The sequence below is a fragment of the Tamandua tetradactyla genome, chromosome 12 (assembly GCF_023851605.1).
Source record: "Tamandua tetradactyla isolate mTamTet1 chromosome 12, mTamTet1.pri, whole genome shotgun sequence".
Taxonomy (NCBI): domain Eukaryota; kingdom Metazoa; phylum Chordata; class Mammalia; order Pilosa; family Myrmecophagidae; genus Tamandua; species Tamandua tetradactyla.
Window position 1 is genome coordinate 69,024,032 of NC_135338.1, and position 24,052 is coordinate 69,048,083.

At 34.8% G+C, this 24,052-nt stretch overlaps 1 protein-coding gene across 5 annotated transcripts in view; it reads right to left on the bottom strand.

Annotated features, from left to right (window-relative positions):
* NEO1 (neogenin 1) overlaps nt 1-24,052 on the bottom strand; it is a 278,077-nt gene that overhangs the window by 123,730 nt on the left and 130,295 nt on the right. The window lies entirely within an intron of this gene.

Genomic DNA, 24,052 nt, shown 5'->3' on the forward strand with positions numbered 1-24,052 from the left:
AATAATGCCTTTAAAATGTTTTCTGGATTTTAACTACTCTGTAGACAGTATTCACACCAATTAAATACAATGTAAGAGCAGCTGTTTGTGGTCTGGAAGTTAAATTGATAACCAGAGAGCAAATGAACCAATTACCGTAAGAAAATAAGTGTTGTAATGGAAGATTATGCATTTCGTTACCAAAGAGATAATTAAGCTTGAAATCCTTTTTGACAGCGCCCTATCCCTTTTAATGTCATCATTACAATAATTTTAATTGCTAAATGCACAAATAGAATTTAATACCAAAACATTATACTTGCAAAATTCTCTTACTAGAAACATCACTTAATTTCATCACTGTTATATAATGCAACAAATTGCCATTCAGTTCAAGCAGAAAATAATATAGGGTAATGCCAATGTTTCATGGTTACTTTATTATACTGTGATTTGGAGGATTATAACAGTTGTCATTTACATTAGACCTGAATTGTTGGGAGTTTTCTGCTGCTTGATTTTAAAGGTTTAGCACTGAAATTCTTAAAAGCTCTTAGAGCAGAGAACTAAAGCAATTTTGCCCATTTTACATTAAACTGCCCTCTTGCTATTCTTAAGTTTCTTTTCTATAATTCACAAAATTACATCTAGATCCTCTAAAAAAAAAAAAGCCAACAAATACAAACCAAGTATTTAACAGCCTAAAATCCTTTCAGGAATATTTTTTGACAGTATCTAATCAACAGGTCTGCTGTAGCTTAACTAACAAAGCAAAAATACATTAGAACTTTCCAACATTTCTTGAGACGCATCCCATTCCAATGACAGTGAATAGATTCTCCTTAATTTCTAGGAGAAATAGGCAAAAATCCTAACTGCGAAGCAACAATATGACAAAGCTGCACGTCTCTGAAATAATATTTTTATCCTCCAGACTCCCAAACCCCTAGCTCCAAGCTGCTTTTTCTTTACCTTCCCCCCAACTGAGCTACCATATCCTCATCTTCAGCTCTTTGCATCTTACTTAAAAAGCTTCTCCCCATCCTCTTCCCATTCCTAGCCTGTCATAAACCAGAGAGGGCATTCAATATGTTTCTGTTAAATGAATGGTTACTTCAATTTTTAAAATTCCATTAATTGGTCCTATCAGATTATTAGATTGTTCTGGTTTAAGTAGTGTTGCCAAAAAAGATAGAGTCCAAGTCCTTACCCCTTGTTCCATGAATGCAACCCTATTTAGAAACAGGATCTGTGAAGATGTTGGTTAAAGAGGAGGCCCAAACTACATGAGGCTGGGTCCTAAATCCATGTGACTGGCATGCTGATAAAAAGAGGAAACTGAATACAGACAGAGAAGAGTCATGTGATAGAGACAGAGACTGAGTTATGCCACAAGCCAAAGAATGCTATGGACGGCAGGCAAACCACTGCCAGGAGCCCAAACGAGACTTCAGAGGGAACACAGTTCTGCTGGCACTCTGATTTGGACTTTAAGCCTTCAGAACTGAGAGACAATACATTTCTGTTTTTTAAAGCCATCCAGTTTATGGTATTTTGGAGCCACAAAAAATTCACAAGTTTCTCGAGGATTCAATGTTTTATAACCATTGCTTCTCCAAAAGGGGTCCCTAAATCTATTCTTGGGTTACTGTGAATTTATTGCATGAATTTAAAATTTTGGTTTTAAACACCGATGATAATGTAAAAATATTAATAAGCATGCAATTTCATCATCCACATTTGTGCTTAAGTTTACAAGTTGGCTCTGTGACTGCAGCATTTAATCCTAATGTCATGTTTCTCAAACGTGGGTCTCAAACTTGAAGCCAAAATTTTGAGAACTGTGCTCTATAAAATTATTATATTTATGCTGAAGAATTCACAAACATCTTTATTAAATTATAGGCTCCTTTTTCTTAACAAAATTGAACACACTTAATCTTTACTTGATGACCTAAACATTATCATGACGAACTAACTGCATATGACATTTAGATACAGAAGGTATAGAGGCCTCAAAGTTGATTTCTTTCACTTGGTACTACAAGTACATTAGTTATGTTCCCTAAATAGCTTAACTTAACTTGTAAACTCTTTGCCTATTAGCTCTGTAGCATACAATGCCTTAAGACAATGTTTATCCAAGAGAGCTCCATAGACTGCTTGCAGAGAAACTCAGAAAAATGTAGACCTCATACCACCTGCTTGAGAATTTTAAAAGATGAGGTCACAAAATCCAATTGTAACAAGCTCTCCTAGATCATTCTCAATCACGCCTAAGTATAAGAACCTTGCTGTGCTGGTTTGAAACTGTTATGTACGTTAGAAAAGTCCCGCTCTTTTAATCCCAATCCAATTTGGGGGGGGGGGGGTAGACTGACTGCTTGGGTGAGATCTTTAATTAGCTTGCTTCTATGGAGATGTGGCCCACTCAATTGTGGCTGGGGCCTCCTGATTAGATTATTTCCATGGAAATGTGGCCCATACTCTTTCAAGGGGTCTCAATTATTTTACTGGATTCCTTTCACTAAAAAGGAGACATTTTGGAGAAAGCCCAGATGTTTGGAGAGCCAACACAGAGAGCTGAGAAGTGACATGGAGAGCAGAGAAATGAAGCTAGGATGCAAACGTTTGGAGATTCTTGGAGAGCTGACATAGAGCAGATACCTCAACAGAGATGTCTAGAGACGCTTGGAGACAGACAGACACTCAGAGAGGAGGCCACTGGAAGCAGAAGCTGAAAGCAATAAAACCTGGGAGCAAAGGGCCATCAGATGTGACAGAGAAACCCCAGATGGGATCAGCCTTTCTTTAGTGAAGGTATCCTCTTCTTGATGCCTTAATTTGGACATTTTCATGGCCTTATAACTTAATAAATCCCTTCTATTGCATTCTGGAAGCTTTAGCAAAATGAAACACCTGCATTAGGGGACACTAAACAAGATGGCTACATATATCATCATTATTTTATACACAGAGTTCCCCAATTCTTGTGCCTTCAATGACCACAGGAACTCATTTATGAGGATAATCATTAAACAAATATTTAATGAATTACTAAGCTACAAAGACACTTACTGGATGCTGTAGGGGAGTCTGAGATAATAAAAAACATGCTTAATAAGCTATAAAGTAAGACAGAAAGGTACAACAGTTCAAGAAAAGAATATAAAGTACTATATGGATGGTAATTCAAAAGGGAGAGACATAATTAACTACTGATACATAGAGAGATATACACACAAATGGTTTAACGCTTATCTCTCAGGAAGATTAACTGGGAAAAAGACAAATGGGGAAAGATAAACAGTGAACATATACATTTTTGTACCATTTAAATTTTTACCATGTATACATATTGCTAATTTAAGAAAATTTAACTGATTACTGAATGGTTTGGATTTGTCTGCCCTAGCTGGTTCTTTTTGTTGACTGAGTATTTTTTGTTGGTTCTTTCTGTTGACTGAGAGGATCTTTTGCTTTCCTTTCTCCTTGTTTCTACTTTCCTTTTTTATTATTTTCAAATTTAAAAAGTTGAATAAGTACTCAATATAGGAGGTGTAAAGAATTCAGAATATGCAGAAGCCCTTTCTTTACCAAACCATCTGTCAATACATTACCCTCCCCAGAGATAGTCTCTAATATTTTTGGTGTGTAAGTCTTCCAAGCATTTTTCTATGTATCTCAAATATTAAACACCTTTTAAAAATATAAACTGGATCAACCAAAACATACTATTCTGCAATCTGTGCTTCTCTCAATAATTTTACATATCAATACATCTACAGGCACCTCTTTTTTTAAATAGCAGCATAGTGGTCCATCATATGACTGTGCCATAATTTATTTAATCATTCTTGCACTGATGGACAACTAAAAGCTGCTTTTAACTTTTCCAGTCAGTTAATGCTCTAATAAGCATCCTTATACATAAATATCTTTGTACACATAAGCAAGATTTCAGAAGAACAGAATCCTAGAGGGAATAACTAGGTCAAGGTGTTTTCATATTTAAAATGTTGATAAATATTACCAAAAGCTGTACCAATTTCATATTCTCATCAGAGAATCACTACCACTGAAACAACTGTACTTGTTTGGAGGTTCTAACTTGTGCCATTAAATAAGTAAAATATATATATAAATCTGGGGGTAAGGTTGGTGAAATATTCTTCTTACACACATAGCATGGCAATGAATGCCTACCTAGAACATTAAAAAAAGATCTACCTCTTATGGAAGAATTCAATATGCACTGCTGTACTAGTCACAGTAGGGAAAAGCCTTCTGTTCTTTCTACAGAAAATGACTTACAACCCCAATGATTTACTCAATAGGATAATAATTAAATAAACTATGGTACATCTAACTGAAGAATAAATTGCAATCTTGCTACTCAGTCTGAGACCAACAGCATCATCATCATCTAGGAGACTGCTACAAATATAGAATCTCTGGTCCCACCCCAGACTCTGAACCAGAGTCAGCATTTTAACAAGATCTCTAGGTGATTTGTATGCACATTAAAATTTGATAAGCACTGCCTTAGAGCATTTAAATACTAATGTAGTTCTACATGCACAAACATGGAAAAATGTAAGCACAGAAAAGTAAAAAAAAAAAAAAAGCAATTTGCAGAGCACCATATGGTACAATCTCATTTGTTAATGAGAAACAATATATTTCTATATGTACATGTACATAAATGCTTTTTTTAAAAAAAATCTAGAGGAATACATACTAAACTGATGAAATGGTTACCTCCGAGGAAAGGGGTGGGGATGGGGTAAGGAGCATGAAGGAAGAGATGAAGTACTGACACAAGCAACAACATAGATGGATCTCAAAATGAATAGGCGGAATAAAAGAAGCCAGACCAAAAAAAAGAGCATATACTATATGATTTGAATATATAAAAAGCTAAACAATGCAAACCAATCTGCAATGACAGAAAGCAGATTAGTGTTTGCTTGGAGATAGGGGTGGGAAGGATTAGTGGGAGGTGGGAGGATTATCAAGGAACATAAGAAAATTTGGTGGAATCAGATGAATATGTTTACTATCTCGGTTATGGTAATAGTTTCATGAGTGTATACATAGTTAAAACTTATGTATGCATGAGATGTGTGCAGTTTATTTTAATTTTATTTTTAAAATATATTTTAAAATTATTTTGTTACTAACACTGTTTAGAATTGCTAGCACATGGTGATAGTGAAAACAAGACCAATGTGCCCGTTGAAAAGTTTTATGTACCCCAGAAAAGCCATGTTTTAATTCTGATTCAATCTTGTGGAGGCAGCCATTTCATTTTTTTAACTTTGTTTATTGTATAGTATAACATTTATACAAAGCAAAGAAATAAAAAAGCAAAAGTTTTCAAAGCACTCTGCAACAGGATAGATCCCAGAATTTGTCATGGGCTACCATACAATTCTCTCAGATTTTTCTTTCTAGCTGCTCCAGAATATGGAAGGCTAGGGGGTTTAAATATTTTTCTTTATCATCACAGTCGATTTTTTTTCCTTCTTTTTTTGGTGAGAAATAACATACGAAAAAGCTATAAATTTCAAAGCACAGCACCACAATTAGCTGTAGAACATATTTAGATTTTGACATGGGTTACAATCCCACAATTTTAGGTTTTTACTTTTAGCTGTTCTAAAATATTGGAGACTAAAAGAGATATCGATTTAATGATTCAATATTCATATTCATTTGTTAAATCCTATCTTCTCTATATAACTCCATCATCATCTGCGATCTTTCTATCCCTCTCTTTAGGGGTGTTTGGGCTATGGCAATTCTAACTTGTTCATACTGGAAGGGTCTGTCACTATTATGGGGCAGGGAGATGGAACTATCTGATGTTCTGGAGAGGCTAGGCTAGGTTTCAGGACTTATCTGGATCAGGGACCCATCTGGAGGTTGTAGGTTTCCAGAAAGTTACTCTAGTGCATAGAACACTTGTGGAATCTTATATATTGCCCTAGGTGTTCTTTAGGATTGGCTGGAATGGTCCTGGTTGGGGGTTGGCAGGTTATGACAGGTAGCAAGGTCTGCCTGAAGCTCGCATAAGAGCAACCTCTAGAGTAGCCTCTTGACTCTATTTGAACTCTCTCTGTCATTGATACTTCATTAGTTACATTTCTTTTCTCCCTTTTGGTTAGGATGGAATTGTTGATCCTATGGTGCCAGGGCAATATTCATCCCTGGGAGTCCCCTCCCACATCGCCAGGGAGGCTTTCACCTCTGGATGTCATGTTCAATGTAGGGGGGAGGGCAATGATTTCACTTGCAGAGTTGGGTTTAGAGAATGTGAAGCCACATCTGAGCAACAACAGAAATCCTCTAGAAGTAACTCTTAGGCATACCTACAGGTAGTCTAAGCTTCTCTGCTACCTACATAAGCTTCACAAGAGTAAGATTCAGGACCGAGGGCATGGCCAATTGATTTGGGTGTCCCTAAAGTTTGACACAGAATCAGGGGATTCCCCGATGACAAGGTTTAATAGTTCCATATTCTTTCTCCCATACCTCAGGGGACTTTGCCAATACTTTTTGATTATATGTTTAATATACTCTAGGATATATCCAGGTATTACAATAATCTATACAGGATTAAAGGACCTTTTTCTTATTCTGTGCTACCTATGTTTCAATTGTTCAAATGAGCTATTCAAATAGGTTGAATTTGATTACGATGTATGGTTTATTATGTCAATTATATACTAATAAAGTGTTAAAATAAGATTTAAATAAATTATTTGTAGTTCATATGTCAAAGAATATTCAGAATATATATGAAAATTCTAAGTCAATAAAAGTTAACTCAAAAAACTGTCAAATAAGAACAGACAATTTAAAGGAAAAATACATAGTCAATAAAAGTCTGAAAATACATTAACCTCACTAACAAATACAGAAATGTGAATTATAAAACAAAATAAGAAAATAAATAAGATACATATTTTTCCCACCTATTAACATATACTATAAAACTTGATGGATACTAGTACAGGGGAGGTTGTGGGAAAACCCATATTCTCATATTGTTGGGGGGTATGAAAACTGATACCACCTTTCTGGAAATCAAACTAGCAAGATGCGTCACTATTTACCTTAGCAAAAATACTTATAGGATTTGTCACAAAAAGATAACGAAGATGTGTATAAGTATTTATGATTAAGGATATTCATCACAGTGCTATTTATAGTAGTAAAAAACCAAAAACCTAGATATTAATTAGGGGTCTGGATAAACAAATTACAACATATTCATACACTGGAATCCTACATAGCAAAGTCAGCAAAGCACAGCTGGTTTTTGTATATAAAGTTTTGTGGGGTCAAAGCCACAGCCATTCATTTAGGTACACTCTATGGCTATTTTCCTGCTCTAATGGCAGAGTTGAATAGTAGTGGCAGACTACATGGCCCACAAGCCTAAAATGCTTACCAGCTAGCCCTATAAGAAAAAGTGTGCTGACCCCTGCTATATAGCCCCTAAAATATAATGTAGATTTATACGTTTTGACAGAGTAAGGTATGACAATGACATGCAACAGAAAAAAAAATGCAAAAAAAAACCCAAACAGAATGAAAGGTATAATTTTGTTTTTATAAAGACATGAATGTGTTTATGAAATTGAAATATATAATCTAAAAGGAAAACAATGATGCTATTTTTGGTAGCTAAGATTTATTTTTCTTCTTTAAAATCCCCAGTTTTATTTTTATGGGGAATACACAATATCAGTTTTAAAATTTAAACATGGAAAAATTGTTATTCTTTGTAATATAAATTTATAGTCAGAGAAATAATTTTGTAATCTCATTACGAAACCTTAAATAGGCGAATGCAGCTCCCTGACAATAATCCAATCAATACTGACCTTCTTTGGACTATCAAATTCATTTCCAAAAATGAAAAGCTTGCTCCTAAAGCTTTTCTTTTAATTATTAAACTGCTACTGGCATATTTTTCACTCCTTATAGCTCATGAAAACTCCCTGAGTTGGCCTAGCACAGAAAACACTGTGTGGGGTTTTTTTTGTTTTTTTTTTTCAGCACCAGGAATTGAACCCAGTCTCCGGCATGGCAGGGCCACTGTCACGCTTCCCTGTGTGTACTTTTTCCACATGCAAATTAAAGTATATATTTTTCAAAATTCCACATAGCTCTTAAAAGCTTAACAAATCACTGGATTTACAGGTTCACCCTTCAGCAGTTCAATACAAATAAGACTTGTTTTTCAAACTGCTGACCCAGTGGCATACCAAGAGCTGAGCAACAGGAATGGTCTATTGTAGTGCAAGCAATGAGGGGGTGCACTCTGCAAAGAATTTTAAAACAATTACTAAACTCACTTAAATTTAGTCTGCTTGGTATTATCACCATGTGCTAGCAATTCTCAGTGATAAAATATTCCTCCCTGTCAGAGCAGGCTACTCTTACCCCCTTGTAAGTTGACCTATAGATGTTTCATAAAATCAATTTTTTTAAATATAGAAGGGATGAAATGGGGTGGGACAGAAAATAAGAGTGCACTCCACATAGTGTGGGTAAGTATTGCCTTTTAAAGGCAGATGTACATTGGATTGTATCATAAAATGCATTTCTTACTATTACAGCAGTTAAAAATGTTTAAAAGCCACTGGTAGAGAACAAAGGCCTTAATGAAAATTTATAATGCTGTAACATCTATGGTTAGTTGATTTTTGACAAGGCTCCCAAGTCCACTCACCTAGGACAGAACAGTCTCTTCAACAAATGCTGCTGAGAGAATTGGATATCCATATGCAAAAGAATGACAGAGTACCCCATCACACACCATTTATAAAACTAGCTCAAAATGTATCAAATAGCTAAATATAACAGCCAGTACCATATTAACTCCTAGAAGAAAATGTAGGGAAGCATCTTCAAGATCTAGTGGTAGGCTGTGATTTCTTAGATTTTACATCACAAGCAACAAAAGAAAAATGGGACCTCCTCAAAATAGAAGACTTTTGTGCTTCAAAAGACTTTGCCCAGAAGGTAAAAAGGCAGCCTACTCAATGTAAGAAAATATTTGGAAACCATATATCTGATAAAGGTTTAATATCCAAAAAATATAAAGAAATCCTACAATTCAATAATAAAAAGACAAAAAAACAATTTTAAAAATGGGCAAAAGACATGAATAGACATTTTTCCATGGGGAAACACAAATGACTAAAAAACATATGAAAAGAGGCTGAACATCAGTAGCTATTAGGGAAATGCAAATCCAAACCACAATGAGATATTTCACGCCTACTAGAATGGCCACTATCAAACAAACAGGAAACTACAAGTGTTGGAGAGGATGTGGAGAAAGAGGAACACTTATTCACTGCTGGTGGGAATGCAAAATAGCACATCTACATATAGAATTCCAAGGTGATCTAGCAATCCTAGATATACCCATATATACCCACAAAAACTGAAAGCAGGGACGCAAAAAGACTTCAGTGTGCAAATGCGCAAACCACAATCACCAAAAAGATGGAAGCAATCCAAGTATCTACCTACCAATGAATGAATAAGCAAAATATAGTTTATAAACACAATGGAATATTAATTGGTTGTAAGAAGGAATGAAGTCTTGATGCATGCAACAACATAAATGAAACTGGAGGATAGTAAGTCGAGTGAAATAAGCCAGACACAAAAGGACAAATATGGTATGCTCTCACTAATATCATCTAAATATAATGAACAAACTCATGGAGTGATTATCTAGAATTCAGGTTACTAGAAGATATAGAAAATGGGGAATTGATGCTCAATTTGTACAGAATTTTATAATAAGATTGACTGTAAACATTTGGAAATAGAGGTGATGGTAGCACATTATCGTGTGTTTAAATAACAGCAATGAATCATGTGTGATTGTGTTTGTGGTTGAAAGGGGAGGTTTAGGGTCATGTATGTCACTAGAAGGAAAGCTAGAGGATGAAATATGGGACTGCATAACATAGAGAACCCTCTTATGGATGATGAAAGTGATTAGTAATAAAAATACAAGAATGTTCTTCCTTGAATTACAACACATGTATGTCCCAAGTAAAGATGTTAATAATAGAGTGTTGTGCAAGTTTGAAACTATTATGTACCCCAGAAAAGCCATGTTTTAATCCTGAACTAGTCTTGTGGGGCCAGCCATTTCTTTTAATCCTGATTCAGTATTGTAGAGTAGAAACTTTTGATTAGATTATCTCCACAGAGATGTGGTGTGCCCAACTGTGGGTGTGGTCTTTTGATCAGATGGAGATGTGACTCCACCCATTCAAGGTGGGTCCTGATTAGTTTACTAGAGTCCTTACAATGGGAACACTTTGAAGAAACCTCAGGTGCAGATGCAGATGCTTGGAGAACAGCTGCCTAAGAGCTGACAGAGACATGGATGGTTGAAGATGCTTGGAGTGCCAACAGAGAGAGCAGATGCCTAGACATGGGCAGAGCCCAGTACATGCTGCCATGTGCCTTCCCATGAGACACTAGCAAGCCAGAACCCAGAATGTGTCCCAGAGGAGCTAAGTGAAGGCCCACAGATGCTTAGAGAGGAAACCCTGGCATCAGAAGCTGGAAGCAATGGAAGCAGGAACTAGGACCAACAGATGCCAGCCACATGCCTTCTTAGCTGACAGAAGTGTTCTGGATGGCATCAGCCTTTCTTGAGTGAAGGTAACCTCTTGTCAGTACCTTAGTTTGGACATTTTCACAGCCTTCGAACAGTAATTTGTAACTTATTAAATTCCCTTTTTAAAAGCTATTCCATTTCTGGTATATTGCTATCTGGGAGCATTAGCAAACTAATACAGGTGGTATAGGGGAAAAAAGCACTTAATGCAAACTATGGGCTATGGTTAACAGTATAACTTAATGTTCTTTCATCACATGTTACAAAGGTACCGCAGCAAAGCTAAGTGTCAATATGGCGGGGAAGTGGGGAGGTGCAGATTTTTAAGGATTTTCCCTTTGGAGCTTTGAAAATATTCCAAAATTGATTGTAGCGATGTAAGCATACATACCTCTGTGATTATACTAAAAGCCAATGATTGTACACTTTGGATGAACTTGATCGTGTGTGAATATAATTGTGTTTAAAAAAAGTTTACAAAAAGGTATGACACTGTAGAAAGAGTACTAGACTGGGAATCAAAAGTTCTAGATTTCTAATTCTGGACTCACCTTCAAGTGTGCTTGTGATCTTCAGAAAATAATTTTTCCTTAAAAGGACATAGTAAGATATAATCTTTATGAAAACACTTTTGTAGTTAATACAAAAAGTTGTAGTTAATACAAAAGTTACTTAAAGAATTTTCCAGAGATAATTATAGAATGTACATGTGGCAAAGCATGGATTATACCTTCTGAATAAAGCAAAAGTACTTTGATGTTATATCTATCATAATTAAATTTCTTGGCAAGTCAAAAATCACAAGATGGCTCATAATTCCTCTACCTAAATTGTACCCATTTTTTTAAAATGCAGCAACTGTTTTCAACATCCTAAGAAAAGATTAAAGAGGAAAATATAATTGAGGAACTTTCAGAAGCTTTACCAATCAGTAGATAAGTAACAATACCTTGATTGGGTTTGAATTTTGTAGAATATCAGCTATGAGTCAAATATTACAGAAGGCACTTTATTATAATTCTCTGAAGTCCCAAAAATGTAAAATATTTATATATAAAGTATAATTCTGTTGTACGATCATTGGAACTCAAGCTTTATTGTCCCATAAATAGGGGTGGAGATAGTTCTGGCCCATCTAACAACTTGCTTACATATTACTTTCTCACTTTAACACACTGATGTGATATGCTTCAGATTGTATAGTTCTCTTTCAGCTGAACTTTGGGGCAAAAGCTTCACAAATAAAACATACCTCACAAGAATAGGAAGCAAAAAGTCACCAGGTTTTAGGAAAATAGCGTTTTACCACCAATGCAATGACTGGCTTTTGTGACTGGATATTTCAAGTACTTATAACTGGATGAACACGAGTATACTAGGCAAATTTAATTACCAGATTATTGAAGAAAAGGGTGCCATCTTTGGAAGTTGGTACTAATCTAATAAGGTAGTTTAAAAATAAAGATAAAACCTTAAATAATGTAATACATTTTTAGAAAAAGGATTAAAAAGCTAAATTTTATTTCCTTTGATTTAAAGCTAGAGGAGGCCCCAAGTCTCTTATGATTTATTCTTATTAGAAGTATGAGTACGTCATACGCCCACTCTTCTGTTTACTATGTATTAAAAGGGGAAGTACCATTTACTTTACCTCACAGATGTGTTGAAGCATATTAACTTAAATTTTGTGCAATGTTTGCTCAGTCTCATTGAAAGCTCCAAAATTTGGACCTATTTAGGATACCACAGATATGATAATTCAGCATCTTATTTATACCAGGACTTGATAATTCTTAACTGAAATTAAGTACCTCTTTCTGGATCTGGACAGGCAACAGAACACTCTTACAGCTCTGTATGTGGCTCCTATCTTAATAGAAATGACTGGTTGGGCAACTATTTAAAAAGTCCACAGACTTTTTTTCAGGTTATTTTAAATGACCATATTGTAATAAGTACTACTTTTAGCCATAAGACTGACGTGGAAATAAGACCATTTTTTTAAAAACTTGCCATTAAATTCAAGAGTAGAGCCACATTTTAAACATCCACATTTTAAACATTTCAGGCTAATTACTGTTAATTTTTTGTGATGAACTTAAAGCTCTAACGGTGAGGATGGACTAAGATAGTGGAAGGCAGGCCAAGAGTTCCTGCTTGTAATAAAATTACAGTGGTTAATTCTTAAGGTTTTCTTTCTGAAATTTTAGTACTGAAGTCTTGTAACGTGAATGTGTTTTCTTTGTATAGTATTACTCATTTCTCCCTTGAGATTTTAATTAACTACTGGAAATCCTTAACCAGCTGTAATAGCTTATAGAGAAAAAACTGCCATGAAAACATCTTTTTTTCTCTTTATTTTCAAAATGATTCTGCTGCAGATTAGACATCTGTGCTGATTTTTTAGTTGTTTTTTCTTTACCCATAGCTCTCCTCTTTACAGCTTTCACTGAACTTAATGTTTTTTATCTAAAAATAGAATCCTATTTTTAAATAAATTTAAGAAGGAGCAATACCACTATGTTTTTTCCATTTCTTTAGGAAATAGCTATTGTCAAAGTGAAGCAGTAGATAACATATCATCTTGTTACATAAAGAACAGATGGTTTGCAGAAGAATTGTTTTCTTAATAAAGTTAGTTTCAAAGGATGTCAGTATTCATTTATGCCCTTTCTCCAATTCCAGAATGGCTCAATCTCATTCTAGAAATTTCAAATGTAATGAAATTTGAAATCTTTAACAAAATTTGGATTTTATTATTTTTTAAAAAACCATAGGAAAAGACAAGTTAGACCTGTTACTTTTGACATAGCTCTTCCATATAAAATTTCTTTCTAAAAAGTTTTCAAAATATTTTGATTAAATATCCATTTAGGATTCACAGTATGATGTCAAGAATTCAAATAAATTTGTTAAAAACCCTGTCATTTTTCCTTCTATTTCTGAATAAGAACCAACAAAACTGACTAAACCAGAATAAGTCTCAGAGACAAAGATGAAACATAATATTGAGCTTTTATCATTCTGGGCTAGATGTACCTATAACTTGTCTGTATTGCCTAATATTTCCTTGAGGAAGAGGATTATGCCCTATTATTATATCTCCAGTGATAGCTGTTTCCCTTTGTTTTCTATAGGGACTGATGTATGTCCCCTAGAAAAGCCATGTTTTAATCCTAATCCCATTTTGTCAAGGCCGCTGTTTCTTCTAATCCCTATTCAGTATTGTATGCTTGAAACTGTACTTAGATCATCTCCCTGGAGATGTGATTTAGAGTGGTTGTTAAACTGGATTAGGTGGAGGCATGCCTCATCCATTTGGGTGGGTCTTGATTAGTTTACTGGAAGCCTATAAAAGAGGAAACATTTTGGAGAAAGCTGGAGATTTTGAGAGAGCAGAGAATGACATAGCCACGAGAAGCAGAGAGTCTACCAGCCAGCGACCTTTGGAGATAAAGAAGGAAAATGCCTCCCAGGAGCTTCATGAAACAGGAAGCCAGGAGAGAAAGCTAATGCCATGCTCGCCTTGTGCCTTTCCAGATGCGAGGGAAACCCTGACTGTGTTCGCCATGTGCCTTCTCACTTGAGAGAGAAACCCTGAACTTCATTGGCCTTCCTGAACCAAGGTATCTTTCCCTGGATGCCTTTGATTGAACATTTCTATAGACTTGTTCTAATTGGGACATTTTCTCAGTCTTAGAACTGTAAACTAGCAATTTATCAAATTTCCCTTTTTAAAAGCCATTTCATTTCTGGTATATTGCATTCTGGCAGCTAGCAAACTAGAACAAGGGACACGCCTAAAAAAAAATCACATCTCTTTCATCATACCATATTCCTTCTATGAGATGCAATGCTGATCTCTTAGTAGTTTTATAGAAAGCAGCAATCCATATATCATGATTCCTGCTTATTTGTTCCACAAAGCTTTCTCTGGCATAGAATCATTTTGACAATATAAAATCACAATAGAGTTGAGTTTTTCTTAGTGTTGCATTTTGCCTAATGCACAAACAGCAAACAGGAAGAATTTTTAAACAAATGAATGACTCTTCTATTCTGCAACATTTTCATGATCAGAATTCATGCATCTGAATTCCACATAAATCTGGGTTTTACTCATACATCATAATTCATTTTATTTCATGTGGATAGTCCTGGTCTCTAGAATACCTGTATGTTCTCTTTGGAAAATGGCTAGTCACAATGGAAATGATGTAATTGTATTTCAGAATAAATTTACATAATTATTATAAAATTGTTTCAAGCTTGTAGAATGGGAATTTATATGAAAGCTAACGCAACCGCTGATGTGATAAAATTTTATCTAAAAACCAATTTGAAATGATTCAAGCTCCAAATTAGGATTATGAAACAATCCCAAAGAATTTTCTAATTTACAGCAATGCCTTAAAAATGTAAAGTTTACAAAGTGTACTTTTGAAATATTCTAGATATAGATAACATATTGTAAGAATGTATTATAATCTATTTGCCAACATCCTATTCAGAGGGTGACATAATACATTCTTAAATCTTTCTCTTGTTGTCAGATATGTTCTACCAGGCATTATATCAGGTACTAAGATTGATGAGGCCAGGTCCTTTCCTCAAGGAATTCATTTTCATAGGGGAGAAAGATATGCGAACTGAAAAAAAAAGTTAATGTGATAGATGAAATAAGAAATCCCTATAAAGATATGGAAGATATGTACAGGCATATGTGCAAAATTAAAGAGTACTTAACAGAAGGAGTGGATGGTAAAAGGAACGGGAATAAGCAGGACTCAGGGCTGCAAAGGAGACTTCTCAGGGTAAGAGAGTGGAAGGAGAAACATTCTAGGTAGAATGATAGTACAAGCAAAAGATCTCTGTGACGTTTACAAGCTGCTAGTTGTTACCCTTTAAGTTAAATTACCATTGGAAGCAACGGAAATCCTGGACTTATCAGACTCCAATTTTCTCTCTGTTTGCCTTTTAGAAGAGAAATAACTCTTTAACATAAGCAAACCTCAGTATTCTGGATAACTGACAGGAAGATGTACTTAAGAGGAAGATATATCAGACTTTTTGAAAGAAATTCAAAGGATATGACCCAGTTTACACTATAACTTTATGACAAAAATCATATTTTCTATGTATTGCTTTAGAACCTTATTTTTTCTAATACATCAAAAATATTTTATTGAGTATTTAAAAATCAAAACAGCTTAATGAAATGACTATTTCATTACAAGATACTATGGGAAATGAAACTGCTGGTCAAGTATGCACAAGTTTTAAGGTTTCTGACACATACTACCAAACTGCCCTCCAAAAAGACAGCATCAATTTGTACCACCAGTAAAAAGGATCCCCATATCTTAGCAATCTTGGTGAGAGTGGATGGGGGTGGGGGTGGGGGCTTGGGGAGGAGTGGGGAGGCGATTTTAATTTGCATTTCTTATAGTACTGGTGAGGCTGAATTCTGTTCAGGTCAACTGGTCAGTTTCATTTCATTTTTATAAACAGATACTATTTCATCTTTTCTTTAAGTGAAGTATTCATCTTTGTCTTGTTAATTTATAAGTGTCATTTACATATTTTGCAGTTATTTTTCCAAGTTTTTAATTGAAAGACTTTGATCGATTTTGCCACTCTGTGATGAATGGATCTGAGGAAGGATCAGGTCAGAATAAGAGAAACCAGCTGAGATACTATTCTGGTAGTTCTGTATAAGAAATCAACGAAGCTTGAACTAGAGAGGTGAAAGCAGTGAGAAAGAAAACCGAATGAATTACATGTGGGAAGAACTGAAAAAAGATGAAAAAATCAAGAATGATTCCTATATTTCCAGCACACTGGTTGGGCAGTGATAGCACTCGACAGTATCAGAGGATTAAGAGATTTTGAGGAAAGAATGTTAGATTGAACTTTGGACATGTGAAGTTGAGGTACCAACTGGAAATGCCTGAAGCTTGGAAAGAGGTCTCATCTGGGAATTTGGGAGTCATTGCTCTATAAGTGATATTTGAAATGATGAACATGCAGAGTGCCAAGATTAATTTGAAGATAGAACCTTAAGCAACACTGATATTTTAATGAACAAGTAGAAGAAAAGATGTCCATGAAAGCAAAAGAGAAGGAATGAATGGACAGAGAGAGAAAACTAAAAACCAATAATACAATGTTATCATGCTAAGGCAGCAGAGTATCCCCATGGGGTTGGGATTAAAATAAAGGAATTCAATACATTCTTGATCATGATGGCAGACAAAGATAAGAGGGTTTTAAAGCAGCAGAAATGGCTGCCATTTGGAGGAAAGCTCATCTTAATGGTTCAATATTCTTTTTTTAAAAGTTTATGTTGGTGTTTGGAAAATACCAAAAGGTCAAGAATGGAAACTAACAGATGACCAAGCACAGTTTATCAACCCATTGGCATATGAAGATGATAATTACATCCTCAATTATATAAGTTAGAGTAATAGCTCATCTTCTTCCAGAATAACCTCTTGAAAGAGGATTTTTTTTTAAAATCCAAGTGTCTTTTCACTATAGGTCTATGAAAAACAAAGTGCAAAGGACACTATGAATAATAATTAAAGTAACCACATAATAAGAGTAATCACTCTAGCTGTCATATTTAACAATTTCAATGCAAAGTCCCATTCATTCATTCAATGATTATTTGCTGATAATCTACTATGATAAAAAATAAAGACCAATCCCTATTAATAAGGACCCCAATTTAGTAGTAGTGGGAAAAGGCTTATAAACAAATTAGTAAGAAATACTACCAGTAATAAGAGAGATATTAAGAGCCTAATTATGCCTGAGAACAAGGGACTAGTTAGGGAAAATTTTACAGAGGAATCAGCTGAACTAATATGCCTAAGAGTAAGGGGGTTGAGGGAAACAGAGCTGTCAGACAGCACAGTATATTCAGGAAACTATGTTTAGTTTGGTAAAAGTGACTCTCAATCTCAGGTTTACGTGGAAGAGTGCAAGGAATTTACTTAATCAATCCTTATAATAACCCATTCTGATAAAGGAACAAAGGTACAGTAAGTTAAAAATTGTGGCCAAGTTCACACAGTTAAGTAAGTGACAAAGCTGAGACTGGAACTAAGGCTCACTGGTCCAGGGAATGCTCGTTTTACTCTACGGTGCCTCTGCAGTTAACACTGAAAAAGTTGCCTAGGAAAGGTCTGGGTGTCCTTTGTCCATACGCTATAAGGCGTTTGCTTTTTATCCTGAAATCAAGAGAATTGAGAGTTTGCTTTTTATCCTGAAATCAAGAGAATTGAGCAGAATGTCAGGACTGTTCCTGACGTAAAGGAAGTGAAATCATAAAGAAGATTGGGAGAAAATGGAAAGATCACTATCTCAAAAAGGGTAGAAGTCATATAGATGAGAGTAGAAGAATGAGAAAAGATTGATGTTAGACTGTGGTGAGAGAGAAAGAATGGTGGAATTTTACATTTCAGCAGGCAAGGGAGTAGCTGTTTAAAAAGTTATCAATTTGCCTCACTAAAATCCAAATGGAAAAATTTCCTCTATTTTTGAGAGGAGGGAGATTTGTGTCAGCGTACCATGACCGGTTTAAGAGAAAAGGACAAACCTCTGTTTTTAAAACAAAAAAACACAACAACTCATGATCCGTTTTAAGTGTTATCAACTACTTATTTCCTGAGGTGACAGGAAATAAATGATGGGCTAATTTACGTCACAGCATGTGTAGAAATCCCAGGAGTTAATGATAAAACAATAAATTTGAAATATTTAACAGATGAAGAATGAACTTTAAACCTTTCCTGTATTAACACTCACTATGGCATTTCCTGTAGCTTTAACTTCTTAAAAAATAACAGGAGTCAGACAGGTATGACTAAATATATATATATATATATGTATCTCCAACTATTTCTCATGAACTGTTTTCTCCATCACCCAACCATTATACACCAGGAAAAAAGCCTTTCAGTTATGGAAAAGAGTTTAAAAGAAAATTTTTCAAATATGCTTTTGTATTTATGATTCTTATCTATAAACAATAAAAAGACCTCACCTGACAAACATTAACCACACAGCTTGAATTATAACTACCATTTAATTTAAGAAAAGACCACGAACACCCCATGAGACCCCATTATATACATTCAGTCACTACTCTGCTCTCTCCCAAAGTCACGACTATCCCGACTTCTAAAACCATAGATTTGTTTTGCCTATTACTGAACTTTACACAAATGGAATCATATAGTATATATTCTTTTGTATCTGGCTTTATCCTTTCAATGCTGTTTCTGAGATTCATATATGCTGTTGATTGCAGCACTGGTCTGTCAATTTTCACTGCTGATCAAGTGTCGTTTTATGATTACAACACAATTATTGACCCATTCTACTCTGGATAAACATTTAAATTGTTTCCAATTTTGAGTCACTGTTAAGAAAGCTGGTAAGAATATTATTGTACATGCCTTTTGGCGCATATACTTATGCATTTCTGTTGAATATACTTCTAAAAGTACAACTGCTGGGCAGGCCATGGTGGCTCAGCAGGCAGAGTTCTTGCCTGCCATGCCAGAGACCTGGGTTCGATCCCCAGTACCTGCCCATGCGGGAAAAGAAAAAGTACAACTGTTATATCATAAGATATGGCTGTGTAGGTTTAGCAGATTCTGCCAATCAGTATTCTGAAGTGACTGTATCAAATTATACTCCTACCAGGAGTATATTAAAGGTCCTAATGTTCTTCATGTGAAACAATACCTGATATGGTTAGTCTTTTAAATGTTAGCCATTCTGCCAGAGTATAATGGTATTTCATTGTAGTTTCAATTTTGTATTTCTCTAAAGACAAATTGTGTGACTACTTTTTCAATGTTTATTAGCCACTTGGAGATCCTTTGTGAGTTACCTTTTCAAGTTTTTTTAACATGTTCTACTGGCTTATCTATCTCATTGATTATTCTTCTTTGGAATCTAAAAAATTTTGGCCTGCAGTCTTTACGAAAAATAAAATCCTTCCAGGATATCCTGTGTTCACGGTTTGAAAGACAATATTATTAAGATATCAACTACCCAAAGTGCAATTCCTATTGAGTCAAAACAATCCCTTTTAAAATTCCAAGAGTTTACTTGTAGAAATAAAAAACTGATCTTCAAATTTGTATGGAATTACAGTGGACCCCAAAAAGCATATTTCCTGATTTCAAAATTTACTACAAAGTTATCAAAAAAGTTTGGTACTGGCATAAGGAAATAAATTGAGAGTACAGAAATAAATCCATACATTCAGGGCAACAAATTTTCAATAAAGGTGCTAATTCTAATGAATAGAAAAAGAATAGTCTCTTCAGCAAATGGGAGAACTGGACTTCCACATGCAAAAGAATGATGTGAGAGCCTTACATCACAACATACACAAAAGTTAACTCAAAGTAGGTCAACAACCTAAGTGTAAGGGCTAAAATCATAAAACTCTTAGAAGACCACATACGGGATAAATTTTTATGACCTTGTATTTGGCAATGAATTCTTAGAGGTAAAACCAAAAGAACAAGCAACAACAACAACAAAAAAAATAGCAAACCTGGGCTTCATCAAAATTTTAAAACTTTTGTGTACCAAAGCTCATTATCAAGAAAGTAAAAAGACAACCTACAGAATAGAACAAAATACCAGCAAAAAATCATATATCTCATAAGGGTATACAGTATTCACAACATATAAGGAATTTAACAAAAAAAAATGCAAATAAAAACTTGGGCAGAGGACTTAAACAGACTTTTCTCCATACAAATGGCCATTAAGCACATATGAAAAACAGCTAACATCATACTCCATGGTGAAAACTTAAAGTTTTTATTCTAAGACCAGGAACAAATCAAGGATGTACATTTTCACTACTGCTATTTAATATTGTACCAGAAGTTCTTGTAGGAATAATTAGGCAAGTAAAAGAAATAAAATGTATCCAAATTGGAAGGAAAAAAGTAAAGCTATCTTTATTTGCAGATGACAATATCTAATATATAGAAAACCCAAAGGAATTCACTAGAAATCTACTAGAGCTAATAAATGAATTCAGCAAGTGGCAGGACACAAGAACACCACCAAAACAACTGTGTTCCAATACACTAGCAAGCAATGAACAAAATGAAGAGGAAATTAAGAAAACAAGTCCGTTTACAAAGGCATGTGGAAGAATACAATATGTAGAAATATATTTAACTAAGGATACAAAAGATTTGCATACTGAAAACTACAAAATACTGTTAACAGAAATTAAAGAAGAGCTAAATAAATGGCAAGGCATCCCATGTTCATAGACTGAAAGAGTTAACATGGTTAATATGCCAACAACGCCATATACAAATTCAATGCAATCCCTACTCAAATGTCAACATTTTTGCAGAAATGAGAAAACCAATCCTTACAAATATATGGGGCTTCAAGGGGCTCTGGATAGCCAAGACAATCTTGAAAAGGAATACGGCTGGAGGATTCACACTTTCTGATTTCAAACTTTATTGTGAAATGACAGTAATCAAAACAGTGTGCTGCTGGCACAAGAACAATTAGGTCAGTGGAATAGAAATAAAAATACAGAAATAGAACCACACATCTATAGCCTATAGATTTTTGACAAGGGTCTAAATATATACAGTAGGGAAAGAATAGTCTATTTAACAAACAGCGTGGGAAAAACTGGATTTCTACATGCAAAAGAATAAAGTTAGACCCTACCTCACACCATATACAAAAAAATCAACTCAAAATGGATCAAGGACCCAAACAGAAGAGCTAAAACTGAAAGTTTTAGAAGATAACATAAGGACAAATCTTCATCATAACTTAGGATTCAGTAATAGATTCTTATTATGACATCAAAAGCATGAGCAACAAAAGAAAAAAATAGATAAGTTGAATTTCATCAAAATTAAAAAATCTGTGCACTGAAGGAAATTATCAAGAAACTAAAAAGACAAACTAAAGAATGGGAAAAGAAAGTTTCAGATATTAGATAAGGGTTTAACACACAGAATATAAAAATAACTTTCACAATGCAAAAACGGAAACACAAACAACCCAATTAAAAAATGGGCAAAGGACTTGGATAGTCATTTCTCCAAAGAAGATGTACAAATGGACAATAAAAATGAAAATATACTCAACATCATTAGCCACTAGGGAATGGAAATTAAAACCACAAGACAGCACTTCCCATCCGCAAAGATGGCTATTTAAAAAAAAAAATGAAAATAACGAATGTTAGAAAGGATGCAAGAAGTTAGAACTCTAGTATATTGTTGGAGGGAATGTAAAACGGCACAGCTACTGGGGAAAGGAACATGACAGAGCCTCAAAAAGTTGAACAGAGAATTACCATTTGAAACAGAAATCCCACTTCAAGGTATATACTCAAAGAGAGTAAAAACAGGGTCACAAATAGATAGTTGTACATCAACATTTGTAGCAGTTATTTGCAACAGTAGAAAGAGGGAAACATCTGTGGTCCATCAACAAATGAATGGATAAACAAAATTTGGTATACACACACATTAGTATATCATTTGGTCATAAGAAAAAGTGAAGTTATGAGATATGCTGCAACAGAGAAGAACCTTGAAAACATGCTCAGTGAATAAACAAACACATAAGGACAAAAATTGTATGATATCACTTATAAGAGATAACTAGAAATAGCAAATTCACAGAGCTAGAAAGCAGTTTTCAGGTTCCTGGGGGGAGGGTGTAACAGAAGGGAGAGAAGAGGAGTAAATATATTTGCAAAAAAAATTTTTTTAACTGCAAATTTTATGTTGTATATGTCTTACCACAATGAAATAAAAATAAATCCTTCCCTGCCTTTAGGTGACAAAGTTAGGGTCCTACATTTTTTTCTATTAACTTTAGTTTTACCTTTGAACCGATGTAGGCAACATGGCATTACAGAGAAATTCAATTTTATTTCTCTCCATTATAGGACGTTATTTTCTCCAAACCATGTACTAAACAATTCCTTTCCCCCTTCCTTCCATTGACCTATTTTACAATTCTTGCACCAATACAACACTTGTTTTTATTTACTGTGGTTTTTTAATATATTTAAGTAATGGTAGAGCAAGTCCCCAACTGCTTTTTTTTTTTTTTTTTTTTTTACATGGGCAGGCACCAGGAATCAAACCCAGGTCCTCTGGCATAGCAGGCGAGTATTTTGCCTGCTGAGCCACCGTGGCCCACCCCCAACTGTTTTTTTTTTTTTCAACTATACCAATACTTTCTACCCTTACCACTTGATAATGTAAAAAAAAGTTTAGCTTTAGGTTATTGTTGATACACATCTTGTTTTCTTTGGTTCTAGCCTTTAAAAAGAAAAAAAAATCAATAATTAATTAACTTTACGAAGTTACTAATTGCTGTATAGCAAACTTAGTGGCATAAAACCACCACCATTTTATTATGCTCTCAGATTGAGAGTCAGGAATTCAGACAGGCCACAGCAGAGAAGGCTTGTCTCTGTTCCACAATGTCTGAGAAGAACTGAATATCTGGGGGACTTGGAGAGCTACAGGCTGATATCATCTGGAGGCTTTTTTCCTCTATATCTCATCCCAGGTTAGATTACTGGAAGACTGGGGATCAGCTAAAGCTGTCTACAGAGCACCTACCATGGTAGCTGGGTTGTGAAAGGAAGATTCCAAAAGGAAATGCCTGGAGGGTAAGCATTCCAAGAAAATCAGAAGGAATCTTCACAATTTTTTATGACCTCATCTCAGAAATCACCAACCTCACTTCTGCTATACTTTACTGGTCAAAACAATTCTAAGCCCTCACAGTTTCAAAGGCAAGAGACATACAAGCACTCCACTCCCATTAGGAGGTGTGCCAAAGAATTTGAGGGCTGTTTCAAAAAAATTCCCCATCTCCTTGCAGCATTTCCTTGAAGTGTCTCTTCTTATATGAGTATTTATTCCAAAGAGTTTTTAGTGTGCGTCTTTGGGTAGCAAATCTTCTGAGGCTTTAAATTATGAGAATTTTTATTATGCCCCACATTTGGGTACATATAAATTCTATGTGGATTCAAAGTTCTTTTCCTTCAACACTTGCAAAAAACATTACTCCACTGTCCTCCAGGCACCAGATTTCTCAAAATTAACACTAGATGCAGTCTAATATTTGTTCACTTGTAGGTGACCTGCTCTTTGTTTCTGGAAGCCTATAGATCTTTTTCTTTATCTTTGGTATTATTATCCATCACTAAGGCCTAATGGTGGGTTTTTCTTTCTCTACCCTATTTTGCAGTCCATATACCTTTTCAGTGTAAAATCTTTCAACAATCTCTAATTCTGAGAAATGTATCCTATTTCTTCAAATATTTTCTTCTCCCCTTTTTTCTTTCTCCTCTAAAACTCC